The sequence below is a fragment of the Mustela nivalis genome, assembly GCF_964662115.1.
Source record: "Mustela nivalis genome assembly, chromosome: 11".
NCBI classification, from domain to species: Eukaryota; Metazoa; Chordata; class Mammalia; order Carnivora; family Mustelidae; genus Mustela; species Mustela nivalis.
This window is the reverse complement of record NC_139030.1, coordinates 67,723,450-67,734,294: the sequence shown is the minus strand read 5'-3', so window position 1 is coordinate 67,734,294 and position 10,845 is coordinate 67,723,450. Positions and strand designations below refer to the sequence as shown.

The 10,845-nt window shown below is 56.2% G+C and overlaps 1 long non-coding RNA gene across 1 annotated transcript; it reads left to right on the top strand.

Moving 5' to 3' along the window:
- The first annotated feature begins 450 nt into the window (after positions 1–450).
- Positions 451–7,741, top strand: LOC309843856. The gene is made up of 3 exons (XR_014300378.1): positions 451–545; positions 2,911–3,261; positions 7,044–7,741. It is a non-coding gene; the product is annotated as an uncharacterized lncRNA (long non-coding RNA).
- The last annotated feature ends 3,104 nt before the right edge of the window (positions 7,742–10,845 follow it).

The following is a 10,845-nucleotide window of genomic DNA, read 5'->3' as shown; positions in this document are numbered from 1 at the left end:
TTTACATGACTGGCTTCTCAGAGTGCAGCTGTGGGTGCGTGACGCCCCTTCAGTGTTCTCTGTGTTCTCCCAGAACAGAGGGGCCTGTGTTTGGGCGAAGAGCCTTGGGCTGGTGGTACATGGCTGATGTCCCGAAGCCAGAGGCACGAGGGTTGTTATGGGGCTGGAAGCCCAGCCTGGGTCCCTAGGGATGGATCTACAAAGGACAAGGATGTGTTTGTCAGACAGCCACCTGTGACCCGGTGGCAGTGGGAGAGGAGAAGTTAACACTCACTGCACACACGTCTGTTAGCTACTGCCGTGTAACAAACCAGCCACGGACCTGGGTTCATTTCCCATAAACCGGCAGAAGCGGGGAGGGTGTGGCAGCTGAGCCAGACTGAGCCAGACTGAGAGGGCAGGGCTGGACCATGCTTCTGAGCTCAGCCACAGGGGAAGTGAGGGCAGGCTAGTCTGGCTATCCTGTGTCCGTGTGCTCAGCAGGCCAGCCGGGGACAGAGTCATGACAAGTCCTGCACACCCTCATGGTGGGAACAGGAGAGGAGGTCAGAGTGGGCAGGCCTCCTGGGGTCTGCTGCGGGGGCTGGGAGGTGAACTCTACTGCAAAGGAGGGGTGGGGCCTGGGGACCCTGGGTTCGTGCCCCAGGCTGCCTAGCAGGCTAGGCCCCTGCTGCTTGGTTTAGTGCCCTCTCTCTCCATGGGCTGACTTCTTGGTTCTCCAGCTGGTGAAGGGGAGGCGGCAAGGACTTGGGCAGTAACGGGGCAGCTGAGCCTGACCCCACCTGGATCCCCGAGGTTACCGTGGGTCACTGCGGGTCCTGGTGGTAGGATTCTTTCATTTTCCTCCTTCTCAGCAGCCACTCGGGGTCCTTTCCTTTAATCAGAGTTGTGTTGGTGACCAGATTTAGTCAGCGTCTGGGAAGGGTTTGCTGAGTGATTTCAAATGCTGTGCTGAGCTCTGTGGGCCGGCTGCGGCTGCCGAAGCAGATTGAAGAGCTTAATTTTACCAGATTTGTGGTGTCAGGATTGGTGTGCCACATAGGCTGTTTAAAAGTTTGTCACATATATTTTTATGGAATTCCGATTTTGTCGGCAAAGAGATTCAGACTCAATGGCAATTGCAGGTCACTTGGGTGGGACCCAGGTCTGCATGTGTGGGTCTGTGTGTCCCCTGGGTCCCACCAGTGCAAGATGTTCATCTCTCCTGTATTCCTCAGAATACAGCTGAGGGGGAGGGGAGGTGGGGAGGGGAAGGAGGAACAGAAGGGGACAGAGTGAGGGTAGAAGGGTGGAGGAGGGGTGGAGGAGGAGGGTGGGGGAGGGTGGGGGAGGGCACACGCATCGTCTCACAGCTTACTTTCCCTGGGCCACAGGAGTCTTCTGTGTGTGGTTTCAAACTCTTGGTAAATGCATGAACTGCTCAGTGTTTGATGTGGGGGAGGTTTAGAATTCACTAGACATTGCTGGATATTTAGGTGGGTTTTGGTGTTTTGCTATTTATATCCCTGCGGTGAATTTGTACTTAGAACTCTCCTGCATGCCGGCTGTTTCAGTGCCTCACTTCTTGGTGGACAGCCCGGGGGCTTAGTGCTGGGCCTTGATCCTGGGAGAGTGGGATAGGGCCCTGGCCACTGGGAGCAAGATCACAGGACTTGGGAGTAAATCCCTGTGGTATCGACTGTCTTCCCATGCACTTTAAGATTAAAAAACAGTTAAAGAAAATATGGCTTGGGGCGCCTGGGTGGCTCAGTGGTTTGGGCTGCTGCCTTTGGCTCGGGTCATGATCTCAGGGTCCTGGGATCGAGCCCCGCATCGGGCTCCCTGCTCCGCAGGAAGCCTGCTTCCCTCTCTCTCTCTCTCTGCCTGCCTCTCTGCCTACTTGTGATCTCCGTCTTTCAAATAAATAAATAAAATCTTAAAAAAAAAAAAATATATGGCTTGCCTGAATTAAAGGTGCAGGGTAGCCTGGGGGCAGCTGGCGCTGGGTCTTGGTTCTGGGCCTGTGTGCTCCCCACGGGGCTCCCTGTGAGTCCCTGGGCCTGGGGAGGAGCTCTGTGTCTGACCTGCACCCAAGGCACCCGCAGGGTCCCTCGGGGTGCTTGGTGGTGCTGCTATTGGGCAGTGGGACCGGCTGTCCCCTGCCAGCTCACCTCTGTTGGCATGGGACAGCTGCTTCTGGTCATGGGTGCTCACTGGGCCGATGGGTAAATATGCGTTCAGGGTCACTGCTGTTTTAAGTGGGGAGGAGAATGGAGGTGGTCGGGGCTCACTGATGGGGCCACAGAATCAAAGCAGCCGGCGTGGCTCACAGAACATGGCTTCCCTGTAGATGAGGGGCCAGCCTCGTTGTTCAGATAGAGACCATTTTTTTATTGTTCCAACTCTCTGCTCTTCCTGGTGTCCTGGGTGGGAACAGGGGCTCACAGGGGTTAGCCCCTCGTGGGCCCTGCCATCTGGGCTGTGACCTTCCCAGCGTGGGGCTGCCCCTTCCCCAGCATTGGGGTTGCAGCTGTGACAGTGGGAGGAGACCCTTGCGTTCATGACTCACGGATGTCAGGACTGCATGGCCCGTTTTCCTCTCTTGTTCACAACAAGATAGCAGGCCCGGAAAAGCCCCTTTTCACCATCCAGACTTCACCTAATTACAGTTTCGGCTCCCCCAGAGATAGAATCTTAACCCACTTGGGTCATCTGCCTGCTGGGTCCTGGCTGTCCCCTAAAGGGAGTAGAGACCTTGTCCAGACCTCTGTCACTTACTAGTCTAGCTTCCTCGTCCTGTTCCTTCTGCCTTGTATTTCCTACAGCTCCCTGAGCCCTAGCCGTCTGCTGGGTGGGTTGCCGTTTGGTCAGCCCTGGATGGATACATGTGGATTTTGTTTTTCTCACACTGTTTCTTCCCTTTTTGCTCAGACAGTCGCTAGGACAGAGAGCTGGGGTCCCGCAGGACGGAGCAGGGTTATAAGTGACCGTTGTCTCTGGAAACAGACTGCACACCACAAACCCCCTTTCAGCCAAGCGCTGGGAGTCCGGATCTGGAGAACTCAGGGAAGCATGCTGCATCTGCCTCCATAGTCCAGCTTGCAGCGGGACCAGCAGTGCACATCAGGAGATGTGCTCATCTGAGGTCCCATGTGGCTCCCCACGTGCACAGGCTTGGTCTTGGGGACGGAATGAGAGTGGGGCCAAGCTGCTTCCAGGGACAAAGGCATCTGGTCCCCGAGATGGCATCACTGTCACGTTCCAGAGCCGAGACAGTGGCAGGTAACCATGGTAACTGACCAGACCCCATGTTTCCTGAGTTTCAGCCTTCCGTACTTGTTCTCTCCATGGGTAGGGCCCCTCTCCCTTGACCTTGGCGCCATTGACCTTTCCCTGCACAAATGCACTTTGTAGCCACAGGGAAGGCATCTCTGCAGGACACAGGACTTGGGCTCCAGGGTTTCAGGCTGCGTGCTTTGCCTGCTACAGCGACCAGGTTTCCACGGAGAGCTGCAGCCTCACAGGTGTATCTGGTGCCTGGAGGAGGAATGCTTAAGGCACATTGTTGCTTCTAGGATTTTCTTTTTTTTTCAAAAATGAGAAGAAACACATTTTCTGAAGAAGATGCTGGAAGCCTGTAAGGCTGTCAGCTCCCCTGGGGGAGCGTCCACCATGCGGTTAGAGGCTGGCTTTCCCGAAGTGGAGGTTGCGGGGGAGCTCGTAGGAGCCAGGTGGAGAGAAACAGCCAGAAGAGCAACCTCTGTGTCCCGAGGAGCAGGGTTAGGTGACTGTCTGAAGGTGAATGTCTGCAGTCTGGGGCCTTGGTGTCAGGACGGTGGGGTCCCTCCAGCACCCCAGAACCAGGCAGGCCCTTAAAGGAGTAGCATGGGGGGCAATAGGGATCACGGTGCCGGACACATGTGCTTTTCCCTGGGAGGTACACCCAAGCACAGACTGTGGTTTCCTGCTAGGCGGGTCCTGGTTGCTGAGATGGGACGCACAACCACAGGGATACCTGGGGTGGGAGAAGGGTCCTCACACACAGCTGAGGAGGTTTAGAAAGACCCACATTCCTGGGTTTGAGGAGGGAGCATCAGACACCAGCACTCTGGAACCCTGAGGCGGGGGCCTGGAGAGGGTGTGCAGCTTGGCATGTGCACCTGGAGGGCTGCCCTCCTGATGTCCCCTGGGTGCAGAGTTGGCCCTTGAGCTGAACCTCTTACGCTGACCCCAGGATATACGGAGCAGAGGCTGGGGACGTGGTGGCTAGCCAGGCACTCTACAAATCTAGCTGAGTCTGTAGGGCAGGGACGCCACGGTCTTCACCCACCGGCTTGAGTCAGGGATGGAGGGTGGGCGGGAGAATGCTGTTTGGTGGGAGCAGTGGGAGGGCTGTGGATTGAGGAGCAGGCGTCTGTGGCGGGGATGGGAGCAGATGCATGATGCTGTCCTCGGTCTCCACATGGAGTGTGCTGGGAACTGAGGACCTGTCCAGGTACCTCCCCCAGACCCCGATGCCAGGAAGGTCCCAGCTGTCTCTGGAGTGGAGAGTTCCAGAAACCCCAAGCTTGACGCTATTGAGCCACACTGGCAGCAAGACCAGAGTGTCCCCTGCGGGACATCACGCCTCTTCCTGGGATGAATAACCATGTCAAATGCACAGTCCACCGGCCAAGTCAGCCTCTCGTTTTCCAGACCCCACCAGACAGGCCGTGCCCTGGCTGGGGCCAGCCAGCCTGCTCTGGGAATGTCAGGGTCACGTGCGAGGCCACTGTGGCTCAGTACAGGCTATGCTGGCCCATGACAGGTGACAGGAACACCCAGGGAGGCAGGTCTGAGGAGCGGCTGATGCTGGGGCTGGGGTTGAGGGGGACACGGCCCCGGTCTGCAACCGGTGGACAGACCTGACCACCGCGAGACCTTTTGGCTTCCATCCCACAGCGTGGGTGGTCAACCCCATGTCTGCAGCCAAGAGCCAGGGCTGCAGTGTCCCACTGGATGCTGAGTCTGGGCCGATGTTTAATCAGCTGGCTTGGTCTAAACTCTAGAGCCTGATTCATGACTGAAAGAGAGCGTTTGGTTGAAGCTTTTTCAGAGGGAGAGAGAGAGACAGACCTGTTTTCAAGCAATTGTGCAAATGCCCCACAAGCCAAGGGAACATTCTTGAGAGAAAACAACTCTTGTAAACATTCCCAAAGCAAGGGTTGAACCCACAGGCATGTGTCTTAAAGTGTAGATGCATTTTGCTTTCAGTGTTTATGCAGTAAACCTCATCGCAGGAAGGATGAGACCGTGGGAATCGGCAGTTCGTTTGAGGGATTTAAATCCCTTTTCTGCAGCAGGAGCATAGTGAAGGGGACACATGACAGAAGCCTGAGCCGTGTTTCCTTGTCTGTTTAGATGAGACCCAGATACCTGGTTCCCCTCCGAGAAACAGGCTGGAGTGTCTTCAGGTTCCCTGGGCTCCATGTGTACTGGGTCTGGGTTTCCAAATGTTGGTGCTCAGTGTGTATCTGAACAGGGGCTCTTTGTCTCTGAATCAGAACGACTGCTGTCCATGGGCCCCAGGAGGCAGGGCGTGCGGAACCCCGGCTTCTGCGAGCCTCTCCCGTGAGGGTCAGGAAGACATTGAATCAAACCCAGAGCCCGGGGTTGAGGGCAGCTTCTTCCAGGGCTCCCGTTCTTGGTCTTTGGTCTCCACAGTGAGAAAGGCTTCCCTGGCCTGAAAAGCATCTCAAGTTCCTGCTTCCAATGGTCCCGTCAGGGTGGGTGGGGGAGGGCAGTCAGAGCACAAGCCCCTCATCCAGGAGGTGCCTGGGGGAGCCAGGGTTGGGAGGAGTTAGGACAGCCTATTCCCATTCACTGGTGATATTTGCCAAATATGGGTACATGTGTACTCTTGGCCGACCTGGGGAAGTGAAGACAAGGGGCACAGGTGAGCGCCCCAGGGGGCTCTGTGAGTCGCCTCACATGGGACACAGTGCCACCAGCTGCTGAAAGGACCCACAGACTTGGTGCTTCCATGCAAGGGAACACGACTCGGCAATGAGGAAGGGTGTCCCTGGGAACAGCCTGCACCAGGAACGAGCCATGGAACAGCTCCATCATCCCCAAGTATGGGCCTCTGGAAGGCAGTCCTGCCTGGAGCAACAGAGCGCGTCAGGTCTTGTCTGCTAGGTGGGGTTTCTGTCCCCCCTCTCCCAGTCCTGCTGGGCAGGGTCAGCTCCACTATTTAGTTCCTCTTCATGGGGACATGAGTTGGCATCTGACAGTGGTGTCTCTGGCTTCCTCACAGACCCTGAGCCCTTTGGGAGAGCAGCATCTTGCTGGGTGACCCCTTACGGCCACCTTGGCAGAGCCAGTGCCCCAACTGTGAATTACCAGGCAGGGATTTTTTTTTTTTAAAGATTTTATTTATTTATTTGACAGAGAGAGATCACGAGTAGGCAGAGAGGCAGGCAGAGAGAGAGAGAGGAGGAAGCAGGCTCCTGCTGAGCAGAGAGCCCGATGCGGGACTCGATCCCAGGACCCTGAGATCATGACCTGAGCTGAAGGCAGCGGCTTAACCCACTGAGTCACCCAGGCGCCCACCAGGCAGGGATTTTTAAAGGCTCCCCACATGGTCCATGCGTGGCCACAAACACTGACTGAGCCAGACTCTGCGGAGGGACAGCAGATGCCATGGGACCACAGTGAGCCTTGGACCTCCCAGCTTGGCACGGAAACCCAGAGCCTTGGGTTGGGAAGACCATGTGTCCTGATGACGGGGACAAAAGGGGCCTGCCATCCAGGCAGCTGAGGCCTGGGCCCTCAGGGCCAGTGAAGGTGGGGGTGGGCTCAAAGTCCAGGGCCTCTGGGACACACTGGCTGGCTAAGGACCCAGGTACACTGGAATTATGGTTGCAGGGTCACTGGCTGGTCACTGGCGTATCGGTCACAGAACAGTCCTTGTTCTGTGCTGGGGTCTTGAGTTTTTTTCTTCTCACTTTGTCCTCATGAAATTTGGAGATTAAGCTTCTTGAAATTTTTTAAAAGATGTATTTATTTATTTATTTATTTAATAGAGAGAGCGAGAGAGTGCTGGAGGAGCGGCAGCAGGAGAGGGAGAGAGAGAATCTCAAGCTGACTCCAGGATCAGTGCAGAGCCTGATGTGGGGCTAGATCCCACAACCCCAAGACCATGACCTGAGCCAAAGCCTGTGCCAGCCAGGTGCCCGTGGAGTTTGGGTGTCTACTGTCATTTTGCTGCATGCCCTGGGGGACTGCCAACTCCTCCAGGGAGAGACCTGGACAGTGTCCCCGGTGTGGGGTTGACCTCGGGCCCAGTGGAATCTACTGCCATTAGCAGGTGTTTTGTCATGTCTGGGACCCACCTGGGCTGCTCAGAACACCCCAGATGTGATGCTGGGCCAGCTGCTGCCCGATTCCCAGCAAGCGGGACATTCCCGCAGAATGTCTTAACCATCCGGGAAACATTTTCTCCGTGAAATCTTCCCAGAAAAGGAAAGAAGAGGTGGCGGAGGAAAACGTCTCTGAGGTGGCTCTTCTGGAGCTGTAGCATACCACAGAGCCTCCCGTACCCACCTCTCACATCTGGATTTTCCAGCCTAAGGGCTGGGCACACACTGGGCTTGCCTCTCTGGGGGCAAAGGGTGCATCCTAAGCCCTTGCTGGGTTTTCTCTGAAAGCTCTGATCTCTCTCCATTGCTTTGTAGTTCTTTTTTTTGGGGGGGGGGGGGTTAAAAACTTTAAAAAAGCACTGAATATATGAAGTTGGTAAAAAGTGAGAACAAAATATTTTAAGAAGAGTTAAACCAAGAGAAAATAAATAAAATATTCAACAGTTTCTTCACTGAATACTTCCTATTATCAAACGAATCATAATTACAAATGTAAAAAAATAAAACTTACTTTTTAGCAACCGAGGGGTCAATCCAGAAATAGAGGTACAGGGCGTGCCTTCCCCAGGCCCAGGACTACCTTGTGTAACTGGTATGGTTGGGGTGTGTTTGATCACTCAGATGTGGGGTCACAGGCACAGCTGACCTATCCTAGGCACAGGGCACGAAGCGTTCCTTCTGACCACACCTCACACCATAAATCTGGCCCTGCCCTTCAATGCTTCTGGGGGTCCCAGGGGCTGCGGCTCCATCTGTGCCTCTGCTAGTTCGGGACTTCCAAGGAAGCTGAGTTCTGACAGCCCTTGCACTCGGGGGACCTGCCTCTGGGGACCCAGGATGGACGCTGAGGACACAGTGCCAACAGGGGACAAGGCTCCCCCTGCACGGGAGGAGGCTGCAGGCAGGGACCCCCAAGTCAGACCGGTTGCTGCATGTCAGGGGCTGGGGAGTTTCTTATCGACTGTGTTTGCAGCACAGGCCGCGGCAGACAGGTACCTGCTTCCTCTAGAACCCAGGCACCTGCGTGAGGGACCCTCCCCCCACCTTCAAAAATACCAACAGAGCAAACCCACGACAACACCGAGAGATACTTTCTGCTTCAGTTGGCAGCTCATCGGTGAGCCCAGGTGGATGTGGGATCCATCATGGAGTTTGGCAGTGACCACCAGGGGCCACATGGGGCCTATGCTCTCCTATGGCCTGGGGCCTTGGGTTTCCTGAAATAGTCAGAGAACAGCAAGCCTCAAACGCAGCTTCCTTGTCTCACCTGAGGGCACCTGCCCTCCTGAGGACACCCGCGTACCCGAGGGCACCCACACACCCGAGGGCACCCGCTCATTAAGCAAACTGCTCCCCTGGAGTTTGTAGTCCCAAAAGGCCATCTCTAGATATGAAGACTTGAGCAATTGGATTGCTACAAAGTGTCCCTCTTCCCTCTGTTCCTGCTGGGAAGGGCTGCAGGTGACCCACGTGGCTGCCTCTGGGCAGCTGCTGATGGGTGTCTTTGCCGGGAAGGGAGCCGATTGGTTTTTGGCTACAGGTATGGTTGGGGTCTTTAGAAGCCCGTGGACTGCCTCACAGCCTCACACTGACCCGGGTGAGGACCTAGAGGACTGTCACACTGTCTGCAGGAGAGGCGCCTGTGGCCGCGCCTGCATGCCTGTCTGCACAGGCGGCCGGCTGACGGCCAGGCTGCTTCCGGTGGGTGCATGGTGGGCGCCTGCCCTTGGGACGAGAGCTCCTGCCTGTTACTGGCCTGGGCTCTGCTCTGGCTCGTTATTCCTCCCCAGGCATCATCAGAGCTGACAGTGACTTTGTGAATGGCTCTTGGGCAACTTTCTTTTCTGCAGGTTTCATACCCTCCTGGGAGACGAGCAAGTGAGCACTGCTTCCCCGGACTGGGGTGGGTGTTTGTCTTCTGAAGTCTGTAACTGAAGAGTAGGCAGTCTGCCTGGAGGGCTAGTTCTCTGGGGTGGTCCCTGCTGGTTTCGCACCAGGCATTTGTGCTTGGGGGGGTCTTTGATGGAGGCGTGGGTGCATGGACCGTGGCTTGTTGTCCTTCCCTCTGGGGAGCTCAGATCCTCCTTCTCCAAAACCTAGTCCTGCCTCTGTAGTCACACAAGGTGCGTGAAGGTGGCTCGCACACCTTTCCCCAACCTTCCTTTCTTTGTCCCCAACACACCCAGGCTTTCCAGGCACATCCACCTAGGCCTAAAATCCCGCCAGTTCTTCCCAGCCCAGAGGAGGGGCCACCAGGGACCCTGCATCTCTCTTTTTGCACCTCCTGGGACCCTGTAGGGTCGCTGTTGAGTTTTTGGTCATGTGCCACCTGTAGCAGGGCGCCCTGTGGCTCTTCCCTGGCCAGCGGCTTGGGGGTCTCTGGCACACTGTACTGGGTATCATTGCTTGTGTGATCAGATGATTCCGGGGTCATCTTAGTCAATTCCTGTAGGAGGTGCTGCCTTTGGGCATCTGCAGGGGACAGAGAAGCAGGGGTAGGGAGGAGAAGCAGGGGTGAGGACGGAGAAGCAGGTGCGGGGAAGCTGTGTCACAGGCTGTACCTGCTCCTGTGGGTGCTGCCCTGTTCCCTGTCCCTGCAAGTCCCAGGCACCTCAGCGGGAAGGCACCCCCTCTTCTCATTTCTCATGACCCCAGGACCTTCCTTGATAGTTTTCATGGCACCGTCTGGATTCTCCACCTTGACACCGGTGGAGAATCCATGAGAAATGAGAAGAGGGAGTGCCTTCCCTCTGAGGGAAAACAGGTCATCATCTTCGATTTGTCTCATCAAATCTCCACCAGTGCTTCCAACTCAGACACCAGGTCAGAGTCTCACTGCTCTCCTTCCCCAGGCGCTGCTCACAGGTGGCGGCGGGGCCCACTGTGTGCTGCTGTCCCTCTCCCACCCGGTCACTTGTGTGTGGTCAGACTCTGCACATGCTCTGCCAAGCCACTGCTCCTTTTCCTGGGACGGTTTGTTTCCAACCTTTTCTGATGACGAGAGAGCGGTGCCACATGTCCCTCACGCACCTCCCGCCTGCCCCCAGCAGGTAACACCTCATGGTCACCCCACTGCTGGGACGCCCTGGCCAGCGTCCATGCTGGAGCCCTCAGTGCACTGTGTCATTTGAGCAGGGGACAGTCCATGCTGTTGTTTTTACCCTGAAGGCCTCATAAACAGGACGCCCTGATGGCCAGTGCGAGCCTCTTTGAGCGTGGCCCTGGTTTCCATGGGACGTGAGTCGAATCTAGTCCTGTGCTTCTCTGTCTTCTGGGATTGGCGGCTACCAGGTTGTGTCCTTCGCTCAGCAGAAGGAAAAGCGTGAGAGGACAGGCCTAGCCCCTCCAACAGCATCCTTTCTGCTAACATCCTTGGCCAAGGTGAGCCCCATTGCCAAGCCATACATGGAAGGTGCCGGGTTGTGTGTACCATACATTTGCAGGGAGGAATGGGCCATGCTTGCAG